Here is a 14,440-nt window from a genome sequence, read left to right on the forward strand (position 1 = left end):
GGGACTATTTTTACATGACATGTGTGTCCATTTGTGATAAGCATGCCCCTGTGAAGAAATGTAGAATCAGTGGAAGGGAAAATCCTTGGTTTTCAGAAAACGAACTAGAAAGAGAAATGTATCTTGGGCTCAAGCTAGACATACAAATGCTCCTGTTGACTGGGCCTCCTTCAGAGCACTAATAAACAAATGTACATGATTGATCAGGAAGTCCCAATCAGATGACTATTTAAATGCAGTCACAGAGAACCTAAACAAACCTACCATGTTCTGGAAGCGAATCAAATCAGTGTCAGGTTCTAATGTATCCTCTGTCCTTCCTGACCATTTAATGATGGATTCTAATGAAGTGAAGGACAAAGCAGATATTGTAGGGGTTTTAACAAGCACTTCATATCTGCTGGTTCAGTTTTTGATAATGGTGGGGCCCAGGCCTCTAATGTCAGCTCTGTTACAGTCAACTATGATATGGGCCCTCATGTGAACCATTTTAACTTTGAGCCTGTGTCTTATGCTGAGGTCTATAAAGCACTAAGGGCAATAGACACTAAAAAGTCTGCAGGTCCAGACAACCTGGACCCCTACGTCTTAAAGATACCAGCTGGTATTATTACTGAGCCTGTGGCTCATATTTTCAACTTGAATCTCTTGACCAATTCCATACCCAGCCTTTGGAAATCAGCTTATGTTCTCCCACTGCTAAAGGGTGGAGATCCCTCAGATGCTATTAATTATCGTCCTATCTCTAAACTCCCTATCTTGGCCAAAGTCAATGACTCCCTAGTGAACTCAGTTACAAAAAACGTATCATTTGAAAATAACATACTGAGCAGGGTTCAGTCTGGCTTTAGATCGGGGCACAGCACCACAGCTGAAGCTATGGCAGTGGCAAATGGCATCATAAATGCACTTGATAAAAAGCAACATTGTTGATTTATCAAAGGCATTTGATTCAGTTGACCATGAATTGTTGCTAGCTAGTAACATTGGTCTCAGAGAAGGGGCAGTAAATTGGTTATGGAACTATCTTTCTGACAGAACACAAAGTGTGTATATACTGACAATCACAAGTCTAGCTTTCTTGGGATTAATAGTGGTGTGCCCCAGGGTTCCATTTTTAGCTCCTGTGTTGTTCTATATTTTTATTAACAATTTGGGAAATGGGATGCAACCAGCAAAGGTACATCTATATGCAGATGATACAATCATATGCATGTGCTCCTTGTCTGGTTCAGGCTGTTGAAGAGCTCCAGACTGCTTTTCAGTCACCGCAGGCCTCCCTTTATGGTCTCAAACGGGTCTTGAATGTACATAAAAACAAAATTCATGACCTTTATTACAAATGCCAAGTCACTCACCCACCATGGTGAGTTGGACCTCACTTTAAATGTGCAGAAAGCTAAATTTGTATGTGTTCATCTACAAAGCTTTTTTGGGGAAACTCCCTCTTTACCTCTGTAGTCTGGTCTCCTTCACCACCAGCAGTTACCATACCCGGTCTGCCAGGTGGTTTCTACTTAAAGTCCCCAGGACATTTACAGTATAAGGCAAGACTGCCTTCTCCTCTTGTGCACCAGAGGCATGGAATAGTCTACAATCCATGATTCATCTAGATATGTTAGTGCCACTGAATGAATTTAAAATGTTGATGGGAGACCTTTACAGAGGAGTATAAAATCCTTTTTCTTAGGCTGGATCATGTTATTGTATTGTATTGTTGTATGTTTTAAATCTGTAATGTATTGATTGTTTCTGCCTTCTTGGCCAGGTCTCCCTTCAAAATGACACTCTGGGTCTCAGATGACTTTTCCTGGTTAAATGAAAAAATAGAACATTTCCCCCCGTGGGCATGTAATATTAGAACAACTGCAGACACTGGAAGGTTTCACTCCTCCCAAACTTAATATTTTAATAAATACTTAGTGATTTAAGATTTATTTCAAAGCGGTCTCAGGAGCCAAACCCTTTATCGACAGTCTTGACTACTTTCCTATTGCATTGGGCAGACAAAAAAAAACGTAGAGTGGAGGGGAGGCTATGCTTGGTTTTTAATAAATAAATTAAATAAAACAAAATGGGAAAAAACATTCCGTTTCAAAAATTTGTTTTAAATGTTTCATATATACAAAGTGTACAGGCACCAAAAGCACATGAGGCTACACTTGTTCCATGCACATATATATTGGCAGTGTGCGTCATGACTGGATAGGGTGCGTTTCCGCTGCCAAAATTCATGCCATAACCAACTGCGTTACTGCTATAACCAGCTTTAGGTTGGTCTTAAATATCCCTATCAGCGCTGTCCAAAATGTGCAATTTGGATAATGTTTTTAAGGACACAACTAAAAAAAGTCTACCCCGCCCATCTGAGCGCAAGGAGCTTTTATAAGACGGGTAACTTGCCGAACATTGCGATTGGCGCACTGTCATTTCCCAGGCCTGTTTTTACATTAAGAAATGGCAAACTTACATGTTTGATGCTAGCGCCGCCTTAACGCCAGCAGAAAATAAAGCCCCATGAGTAACGTTCGATCCTTTTCAATGTAACTAAACACTTGTTAACTTATTAGTGTTAGTAAACGCCATTATCACAGATAGAAAAATTAGCCAGATATTTCACCTGAACTATAATTGTGAAGCATCCAGTTGGCGTTTCCACTCACTACCAAATATGGTAATGAGAGGAACCCCACTGGCCGGCAGTGGGAGAAGATGGAGCAAAATGGATTTTGACTGACATTATGCTAATTTTCTCAATGCAGTTTTCTGTTTCCAAAACTATAATCTGTTATTTTTATTTATTTTATTTCACCTTTATTTAACCAGGTAGGCAAGTTGAGAACAAGTTCTCATTTACAATTGCGACCTGGCCAAGATAAAGCAAAGCAGGTCGCCACATACAAAGACACAGAGTTACACATGGAGTAAAACAAACATACAGTCAATAATACAGTATAAACAAGTCTATATACGATGTGAGCAAATGAGGTGAGATAAGGGAGGTAAAGGCAAAAAAGGCCATGGTGGCAAAGTAAATACAATATAGCAAGTAAAACACTGGAATGGTAGATTTGCAATGGAAGAATGGGCAAAGTAGAAATAAAAATAATGGGGTGCAAAGGAGCAAAATTAATTAATTAATTAAATACAGTAGGGAAAGAGGTAGTTGTTTGGGCTAAATTATAGGTGGGCTGTGTACAGGTGCAGTAATCTGTGAGCTGCTCTGACAGTTGGTGGTTAAAGCTAGTGAGGGAGATAAGTGTTTCCAGTTTCAGAGATTTTTGTAGTTCATTCCAGTCATTTGCAGCAGAGAACTGGAAGGAGAGGTGGCCAAAGAAAGAATTGGTTTTGGGGGTGACTAGAGAGATATACCTGCTGGAGCGTGTGCTACAGGTGGGAGATGCTATGGTGACCAGCGAGCTGAGATAAGGGGGGACTTTACCTAGCAGGGTCTTGTAGATGACATGGAGCCAGTGGGTTTGGCGACAAGTATGAAGCGAGAGCCAGCCAATGAGAGCGTACAGGTCGCAATGGTGGGTAGTATATGGGGCTTTGGTGACAAAACAGATTGCACTGTGATAGACTGCATCCAATTTGTTGAGTAGGGTATTGGAGACTATTTTGTAAATTACATCGCCAAAGTCGAGGATTGGTAGGATGGTCAGTTTTACAGACCATAGAGACTGCCAGAGGTCCGGACAGCAGACCCTCCGAAATTTGCTTTTTAAGCAAATTTCTGCTTAAAAAGCTAGCCTTTTTTCTTCTAACTGTTATGAACAGAGTGGACTAAGTTTAGCAGCTTTTACCCTTTGTCAAAGTTTTACAAAATTGGGTTGTTTAGGAATGAAGGGCAAATTGAGTTATTGCACACATGCACTTCACAGAGTAGGTGTTCCCTAAAGGAGATATGCAAATACATGCTAGAACGCGGCAAAAGCATCTCACTAGCTCGTGTTTCGCTCTGCCACCCTCCTTGCTTGTTCTGCCCATGACTCATTTGTTCCCATTGGAAACAACTAGCTGTGGTCTATCTTGGGTTAGTTATAAAACTCTTAGCAATTATTTCTAGCTGGATAACACAACAACTAGCTAGGTAGCTAGCTAGGCCCAGAGCCTGGTTTGCTACATTGCCTTCAAAAAGTATTCATAGCCCTTCACTTATTCCACATTTTGTTGTGTTTCAGGCTGAATTCAAAATGGATTAAATATTTTTGTTTCTCACCCATCTACACACAATACCCCATAATGAAAAAGTGAAAATATGTTTTTAGAAATGTTTGCAAATGTATTGAAAATGAAATACAGAAATATCTCATTTACATAAGCATACACACCCCTGAGTCAATACTTTGTAGAAACACATTTGTCAGCGATTACAGCTGTGAGTCTTTCTGGCTAAATCTCTAAAGCTAGATTTTCAAGTAGATTGAAGTCAAAACTGTAACTAGGCCACTCAAGAACATTCAACATCATCCTGGTAAGCAACTCCAGTGTATATTTGGCCTTGTGTTTTAAATGACAAGTAAGTACCTCTCAAGATACACTTAATTTAAGTAGCTAAATCCTGTTTAACACCTAGTAATTACATTGTACTTATGCAGATATTACATGTAATCTGTGGCGTACTTGTTGGTTTATGCTCACACTTGGATGGCAAGGAGTTTCAGGTTGTCATAATGGGTAACCTGCACATTAATTATAAGTAAATGTTTTATGGAACACCCATATGTTCACTCGGCTACGCATGCCTCTCCCTAATGTCAATATGCCTTATCTATTGCTGTTTTGGTTAGGGATTATTGTCTTATTTCACTGTAGAGCCTCCAGCCCTGCTCAATATGCCTCAGCTAACCCTCTTGTCCCACCTCCCGCACATGTGTAGACCTCACCTGGTTTAATTGATGTCTCTAAAGACACTACCTCTCTCATCGTCACTCAATGCCTAGGTTTACCTCAACTGTATTCACATCCTACCATACCTTTGTCTGTACATTATGCATTGAATCTATTCTACTGCTCCCAGAAACCTGCTCCCTTTACTCTCTGTTCCGAACATACGAGACGACCAGTTCTTATAGCCCTTAGCCGTACCCTTTTCATAATTATTTTCTGTTCCTCTGGTGATGTAGAGGTTAATCCAGGCCCTGCAGTGCCTTGCTCCACTCCCATTCCCCAGACCCTCTCATTTGTTGACTTCTAATTGTAAAAGCCTTGGTTTCATGCATGTTAACATTAGAAGCCTCCTCCCTAAGTTTGTTTTATTCACTGCTTTAGCACACTCTGCCAACCCGGATGTCCTAGCTGTGTCTGAATCCTGGCTTTGGAAGGCCATCAAAAACCCTGAAATTATAACTACTATAACGTTTTCCGCCAAGATAGAACTGCCAAAGGAGGCGGAGTTGCAATCTACTTCAGAGATAGCGTGCAGAGTTCTGTATTAGTATCCAGGTCTGTGCCCAAACAATTTGAGCTTCTACTTTTAAAAATCCACCTTTCCAGAAACAAGTCTCTCACCGTTGCCGCTTGCTATAGACCACTTTCTGCCCCCAGCTGTGCCCTGGACACCATTTGTGAATTGATTGCCCCCCAACTATCTTCAGAGCTCGTGCTGTTAGGTGAGCTAAACTGGGACATGCTTAACACCCCAGCCATCCTAAAATCTAAGCACCCTCATAGATATCATCCAAACCAACCTGCCCTCCAAATGCACCTCTGCTGTCTTCAACCAGGATCTCAGCGATCTGTGCCTCATTGCTTGTGTCCGTAATGGGTCTGCGGACAAACGACCACCCCTCATCCCTGTCAAACACTCCCTAAAACACTTCAGCGAGCTGGCCTTTCTAATCGACCTGGTCTGGGTATCCTGGAAGGATATTGACCTCATTCCGTCAGTAGATGATGCCTGGTTATTCTTTAAAAGTGCTTTCCTCACAATCTTAACTAATTATGCCCCATTCCAAAAATGTAGAACAGAAACAGATATAGCCCGTGGTTTACTCCAGACCTGACTGCCCTTGACCAGCACAAAAACATTCTGTGGCGTACGGCATTAGCATCATATAGCTCCCGCGATATGCAACTTTTCAGGGAAGTCAAGAACCAATATACACAGGCAGTTAGGAAAGCTAAGGCTAGCTTTTTCAAACAGAAATTTGCATCCTGCAGCACAAACTCCAAAAAGTTCTGGGACACTGTAAAGTCCACGGAGAATAAGAGCACCTCCTCAAAGCTGCTCACTGCACTGAGGCTATGAAACACTGTCACCACCGATAAATCCACAATAATTGAGAATTTCAATAAGCGTTTTTCTACGGCTGGCCATGCTTTCCACCTGGCCACCCCTACCCTGGTCAACAGCCCTGCACCCCCTACAGCAACTTGCCCAAGCCTCCCCCATTTCTCCTTCACCCAAATCCAGATAGCTGATGTTCTGAAAGAGCTGCAAAATCTGGACCCCTACACATCAGTAGAGCTCGACAAGCTGGACCCTCTCTTTCTAAAATTATCAGTTGAAATTTTCTCAACCCCTATTACAAGCCTGTTCAACCTCTCTTTCGTATTGTCTGAGATCTCCAAAAATTGGAAATCTGCCGTGGTCATCCCCTCTTCAAAGGGGGAGACACTCTTGACCCAAACTGCTACAGACCTATATCTATCCTACTATGCCTTTCTAAGGTCTTCGAACGCCAAGTTAACAAACAGATCACCGACCATTTCGAATCCCACTGTACCTTCTCCGCTATGCAATCTGGTTTTTAAGCTGGTCATGGGTGCACCTCAGCCACGCTCAAGGTCCTAAAGGATATCATAACCACCATCGATAAAGACAATACTGTGCAGCTGTATTCATCGACCTGGCCAAGGCCTTCGACTCTGTCAATCACCACATTCTTATCGGCAGACTCAACAGCCTTGGTTTCTCAAATGACTGCCTCGCCTGGTTCACCAACAACTTCTCAGACAGAGTTCAGTGTGTCAAATCGGGGGGCCTGTTGTCCGGACCTCTAGCAGTCTCTATGGGGGTGCCACAGGGTTCAATTCTCGGGCCGACTCTCTTCTCTGTATACATCAATGATGTCGCTCTTGCTGCTGGTCATTCTCTTATCCACCACTACGCAGACGACACCATTCTGTATACTTCTGGCCCTTCTTTGGACACTGTGTTAACTAACCTCCAGACGAGCTTCAATGCCATACAACTCTCCTTCTGTTGTCTCCAACAGTTCTTAAATGCATGCTCTTCAACCAATTGCTGACCACACCTGCCTGCCCGTCCAGCATCACTACTCTGGATGGCTCTGATTTATAATATGTGGACAACTACAAATACCTAGATGTCTGGTTAGACTGTAAACTCTCCTTCCAGACTCACATTAAGCATCTACAATCCAAAGTTAAATCTTGAATTGGCTTCCTATTTCGCAACAAAGCATCCTTCACTCATGCTGCCAAACATACATTCTTAAAACTGACCATCCTGCCGATCCTTGACTTTGGCGATGTCATTTACAAAATAGCCTCCAACACTCTACTCAGCAAATTGGATGCAGTCTATCACAGTGCCATCCGTTTTGTCACCAAAGCCCCATATACTGTGTGTTTGTTTATTCCATGTGTACCTCGGTGTTGTTGTTTGTGTCGCACTGCTTTGCTTTATCTTGGCCAAGTCGCAGTTGTTAATGAGAACTTTTTCTCAACTAGTCTACCTGGTTAAATAAAGGTGAAATATAAAATAAATAATATAAATATGGTAGACCCCAGTCAGTGCTGTTGATCTTAAGCTGATCTGTTTTTGTAAACTCAACCAAATGAACCCAGATGGTACACTTTTGGGGGGCAAGTGCTAGCAACAACATTGAGTAGAGATTTTAAAGTGTCCATTCACAGGTAGGTAAATACCTAGAGAGTTTTCATTTGTATTTTTCGTATCTGTTTACATACCACCACAGTCAGAGGCTGGCACTAAGACAGCATTGAATGAGCTGTATTCCGCCATAAGCAAACAAGAAAACACTCACCCAGAGGCAGCACTCCTCGTAGCCGGGGACCTTAATGCAGGGTAACCTAAATACGTTTTACCAAATTTCTATCACCATGTTAAATGTGCAACCAGAGGGGAAAAAATCTAGATCACCTGTACTCCACACACAGAGACGCATACAAAGCTCTCCCTCGCGCTCCATTTGGCAAATCTGACCATAATTCTATTCTCCTGATTCCTGTTTACAAGCAAAAATTAAAGCAGGGAGCACCAGTGACTCGGTCTATAAAAAAGTGGTCAGATGAAGCAGATGCTAAGCTACAGGACTGTTTTGCTAGCACAGACTGGAATATGTTCTGGGATTCCTCCGATGGCATTGAGGAGTACACCGCATCAGTCATTGGCTTCATCCATAAGTGCATTGATGACATCGTCCCCACAGTGACCGTACATACATACATACCCCAAGCCACAGATTACAGGCAACATCTGCACTGAGCTAAATGCCAGAGCTGCCACTTTCAAGGAGAGGGACTCTAACCTGGAAGCGTATAAGAAATCTCACTATGCCCTCCGACGAACCATCAAACAGGCAAAGCATCAATACTGGACTATGATCGAGTCTTAGTACACCAGCTCTTAATCTCCTCGGATGTGGCAGGGCCAGTAAACCATTACAGACTACAATGGGAAGCAAAGCCGAGAGCTGCCCAGTGACACGAGCATACCAGATGAGCTAAACTACTTTTATGCTCGCTTCGAGGCAAATAACACTGAAACATGCATGAGAGCACCAGCTGATCCGGGAAACACTGTGTGATCACGGTCTCCGCAGCCAATGTGAGTAAGACCTTTAAACAGGTCAACATTCACAAGGTCGCAAGACCAGACAGATTACCAGAACGTGTATTGCGAGCATGCGCTGGCCAACTGGCAAGTGTCTTCACTGACATTTTTAACCTCTCCCTGTCCGAGTCCGTAATACCAACATGTTTTAAGCAGACCACCATAGTGCATGTGACCAAGAATACTAAGGTAACCTGCCTAAATGACTACCGACCTGTAGCACTCATATCTGTAGCCATGAAGTGCTTTGCAAGGATGATCATGGCTCACATCGACACCATTATCCCAGAAACCCTAGACCCACTCCAATTTACATACCGCCCCAACTGATCCACATATGATGCAATCTCTTGCACTCCACACTGCCCTTTCCCACCTGGACAAAAGGAACACCTATGTGAGGAATGCTATTCATCGACTACAGCTCAGCGTTCAACACCTTAGTGCCATCAAAGCTCATCAATAAGCTAAGGACCCTGGGACTAAACACCTCCCTCTGCAACTGGATCCTGGACTTTCTGACGGGCCGCCCCCAGGTGGTAAAGGTAGGTTGTAACACGTGCCACGCTGATCCTCAACACAGGGGCCCCCCCAGGGGTGCATGCTCAGTGCCCTCCTGTACTCCCTGTTCACTCATGACTGCATGGCCAGGAACGACTACACCATCATTAAGATTGCCGATGATACAACATTGGCAGGCCTGATCACCGACAATGCCAAGACAGCCTATAGGGAGGAGGTCAGAGACCTGGCCGTTTGGTGCCAGGACAACAACTTCTCCCTCAACGTGATCAAGACAAAGGAGATGATTGTGGACTACAGGAAAAAGAGGACCGACTGCAATGGAGCAGGTTGAGAGCTTCAAGTTCCTTGGTGTCCACATCACCAACAAACTAACATGGTCCAAGCACACCAAGACAGTCGTGAAGAGGTCATGACAAAACCTATTCCCCCTCAGGAGACTGAAAAGATTTGGCATGGGTCCCCAGATCCTCAAAAGATTCTACAGCTGCACCATCGAGAGCATCCTGGTTGCATCACTGCCTGGTACGGCAACTGCTCAGCCTCCGACCTCAAGGCACTACAGAGGGTAGTACGAACGGCCCAGTACATCACTGGGGCCAAGTTTACTGCCATCCAGGACCTCTATACTAGGCAGTGTCAGAGGAAGGCGCTAACAATTGTCAGACTCCAGCCACCCTAGTCATAGACTGTTCTCTCTGCTACTGCATAGCAAGTGGTACCGGAGCCCCAAGTCTAGGTCCAAGAGGCTTCTAAACAGCTTCTACCCCGAAGCCATAACACTCCCGAACACCTAATCAAATGGCTACCCAGACTATTTGCATTGCCCCCCCCCCTCTTTTACACCGCTTCTACTCTCTGTTGTTATCATCTATGCATAGTCACTTTAATAACTCTCCCTACATGTACATATTAACTCAACTAACCGGTGCCCCCGCACATTGACTCTGTACCGGTACCCCCCTGTATATAGTCTAGCTATTGTTATTTTACTGCTGCTCTTTAATTACTTGTTACTTTTATTTCTTATTCTTATCTGTATTTTTTAAAACTGCATTGTTGGTTAGGGGGCTCAAAAGTAAGCACTTCAATGTGAGGTCTACACCTGTTGTATTTGGCACATGTGACTAATACAATTTGAAATTGCAGCCCAAATAAATGCTACACAGATTTAGAGTAACAGACTTGCCTAGTTCAATAAAGGTTCAATTAAAAAAGCAACCAGCAAGTGCTCAGCCTATGTGGGAACGCCTTAAAGACTGTTGGAAAAGCATTCCTCATGAAGCTGGTTGGGAGAATGCCAAGAGTGTGCAAAGCTGTCATCATGGCAAGGGTGGCTACTTTGAAGAATCTCAAATATAACATATGTTTTGATTTGTTTAACACTTTTTTGGATACTACATGATTTCATGTGTTATTTCATAGTTTTCATGTCTTCACTGTTACTCTACAATGTAGAAAATAGTACAAATAAAGAAAAATCCTTGAATTACTAGGTGTGTCCAAACTTTTGACTGGTATTGTACATATATATATTTTTTTCAATTCAGGTTTTTCAGTGGTTGCAGCACCCTCAGCACACCTACTTCCCACGGCAATGAAACAAGCTGCATATGGGAAGATCATTGTTTAGTTCTTTGACATTCAGAGAAGAGTTGCCAGCAGTTAAAGCTTACAGTTTCTGTGTTGTAAGGCCTACTCTGTCAGGGATTGAAAAGTAGACCTACTCTATCTGGGATTGAAAGGTAGGCCTACTCTGTCTGGGATTGAAAAGTAGGCCTACTCTGTCTGGGATTGAAAAGTAGGCCTACTCTGTCTGGGATTGAAAAGTAGGCCTACTCTGTCTTGGATTGAAAAGTAGGCCTACTCTGTCTTGGATTGAAAAGTAGGCCTACTCTGTCTGGGATTGAAAAGTAGGCCTACTCTGTCTGGGATTGAACGGTAGGCCTACTCTGTCTGGGATTGAAAAGTAGGCCTACTCTGTCTGGGATTGAACGGTAGGCCTACTCTGTCTGGGATTGAAAGGTAGGCCTACTCTGTCTGGGATTGAACGGTAGGCCTACTCTGTCTGGGATTGAAAGGTAGGCCTACTCTGTCTGGGATTGAAAGGTAGGCCTACTCTGTCTGGGATTGAACGGTAGGCCTACTCTGTCTGGGATTGAAAGGTAGGCCTACTCTGTCTGGGATTGAAAGGTAGGCCTACTCTGTCTGGGATTGAAAGGTAGGCCTACTCTGTCTGGGATTGAAAGGTAGGCCTACTCTGTCTGGGATTGAAAGGTAGGCCTACTCTGTCTGGGATTGAAAGGTAGGCCTACTCTGTCTGGGATTGAAAGGTAGGCCTACTCTGTCTGGGATTGAAAGGTAGGCCTACTCTGTCTGGGATTGAACGGTAGGCCTACTCTGTCTGGGATTGAACGGTCTGTCTGGGAGGCCTACTCTGTCTGGGATTGAAAGGTAGGCCTACTCTGTCTGGGATTGAACGGTAGGCCTACTCTGTCTGGGATTGAACGGTAGGCCTACTCTGTCTGGGATTGAACGGTAGGCCTACTCTGTCTGGGATTGAACGGTAGGCCTACTCTGTCTGGGATTGAACGGTAGGCCTACTCTGTCTGGGATTGAACGGTAGGCCTAACTTTTGAAAGTATCATGCTCAGATTCCTAATGAAGTCTCGGATGTAATCATTTATAAACATGAAGAGTTTCATTACAAACAAAACACTGATTTGGCATTGGAGAAATGTGATAAGATGAACAGGTAGGCATCTCTCTATCCATGCTTAGTCTGCCATTTTGGTAATTTGTATGGTATTAAAAAGGATTCTGTTAATATGTAAAATTATGTTGAATTGCGTGACATTTTTATGAAAGGCAATTTTTTCTGCAAATACGAGGATAGATTCATGCAATACTTTTACTATAAAGGAGATATTTCCACTCCTACTCTTGTACACAGTGGTCTGCGAACCCTCAACCTTCTGCCTCACAGCCCTGTGCGTCATCAAATGTATTTAGTTTGCCATGTAATGCTCACTGGACCAAGAACAGTTTCGAAACTGCATATCTGGTCTGTCCAAGAAGTGAGGGTAAATGGTAGACCTCTCTTTGACCTCTCTCTTTGTTTGAATTATTATTTTTGGGGAAATGGGAGGGTCACTTGTTTTTATTCAAGTGTGGTCAGGTCAGGTTAAATGTATTTTGTTGAAAGGAGGGCCATCCGTTTTCATTTCAGAGAGGTCCGATTTTCTCCATGTAACCCTTATGATAAATAACGTTCACTCCCTAACCACATATGTTATAGCAATCTGGTGTCCGATGGTAAAGTCAATGACATGCAGTGCTGCTCGTGGCATACTCACAGATATTCCCTCTTTATCTCTAAATCTCCCTTTCTTACTCTTTATTTCTCTCTCCTCCAACATGAAACTGTTTGCTTGCATAACCCAATAATTTCTCCACAAACTGTCAGAAACCGTCTCAGGGAATATCTGCGTGCTCGTCCTCACCGGGATCTTGACTTGACTGCAGTTCGGCATCGTAACCGACTTCAGTGGGCAAATTCTCACATTCGATGTCCACTGACACGCTGGAGAAGTGTCCTCTTCACGGACTAATCCCTGTTTCAACTGTACTGTGCAGATGGCAGACAGTGTGTATGGCGTTGTGTGGGCAAACGGTTTGCTGATGTCAGCGTTGTGTACAGATTGCCCCTATGGTGGCAGGCATAAGCTATGGACAACGAACACAATTGCATTTTATCGATGGCAATTTGAATGCACAGAGATACCGTGACGAGATCCTGACGCCCATTGTCGTGCCATTCATCCGCCGCCATCACCTCATGTTTCAGCATGGTAATGAATGGCCCGATGTTGCAAGGATCTGCACACAGTTCCTGGAAGCTGAAAATGTCCCAGTTCTTCCATGGCCTGCATAATCACCAAACATGTCACCAATTGAGCAAGTTTGGGATGCTCTGGATCGATGTGTATGACAGCTTGTTCCAGTTCCCACCAATATCCAGCAACTTCGCACATCCAACGAAGAGGAGTGGGACAACATTCCACAGGCCACAATCAACAGCCTGATCAACTCTATGCGATGGAGGTGTCGCGCTGCACGAGGCAAATTCTTCTTCTACTTCTGTGGATTTTATATGGCGGTTGGCAACCAACTTTAAGGTGCATTACCGTCACCAACTGGACTCGAGTGTGGACCAGAGACAGGGAAGGTCAAAATCCTTCCCAATAATTTTGTCTCCCTGAGGAAACTACATAAATAAATACTACATCCCCTGAAGATTTCTCCAGCAGTTCATTTAATCCTGGCTCTTCAACTGCATTACTCCTCAAATCTAATAACAATTGCTCCCTTTCTCTCACATATTTCTGGCACTGAAATACATGTTCCACTGTCTCCATCACCTCCTGACAATGATCACACCTACCAGTCAGATGTTTCCCCACCACTTCAATGTACTATTTAGCCTTGTGTGTCCCAGTCTCAGCCTTTTGTGTCCCAGTCTCAGCCTTTTGTGTCCCAGTCTCAGCCTTTTGTGTCCCAGTCTCAGCCTTGTGTGTCCCAGTCTCAACCTTGTGTGTCCCAGTCTCAGCCTTGTGTGTCCCAGTCTCAGCCTTGTGTGTCCCAGTCTCAGCCTTGTGTGTCCCAGTCTCAGCCTTTTGTGTCCCAGTCTCAGCCTTTTGTGTCCCAGTCTCAGCCTTGTGTGTCCCAGTCTCAGCCTTGTGTGTCCCAGTCTCAGCCTTGTGTGTCCCAGTCTCAGCCTTGTGTGTCCCAGTCTCAGCCTTGTGTGTCCCAGTCTCAGCCTTGTGTGTCCCAGTCTCAGCCTTGTGTCTACAATTTCCTCCCTACTTTCTCAGCCTGAGGACCTCCCCACTGCCCGCCGTCAACTTTCCTGGATCTTATACAGGTGTCTTCCCTTACTCTCCCTGTTCTGCAAACATGAGCCAAATGGTAATCACACCAGATATAGACTCGTTTTCTGATCCACACCCCTACTTTTTTAAAGTAAAACTGACCATCCTACCAATCCTAGACTTTGGCGATGTAATTTAAAAAATAGCCTCCAATACCCTA

Source organism: Oncorhynchus gorbuscha, linkage group LG23, assembly GCF_021184085.1.
Source record: "Oncorhynchus gorbuscha isolate QuinsamMale2020 ecotype Even-year linkage group LG23, OgorEven_v1.0, whole genome shotgun sequence".
Taxonomy (NCBI): Eukaryota; Metazoa; Chordata; class Actinopteri; order Salmoniformes; family Salmonidae; genus Oncorhynchus; species Oncorhynchus gorbuscha.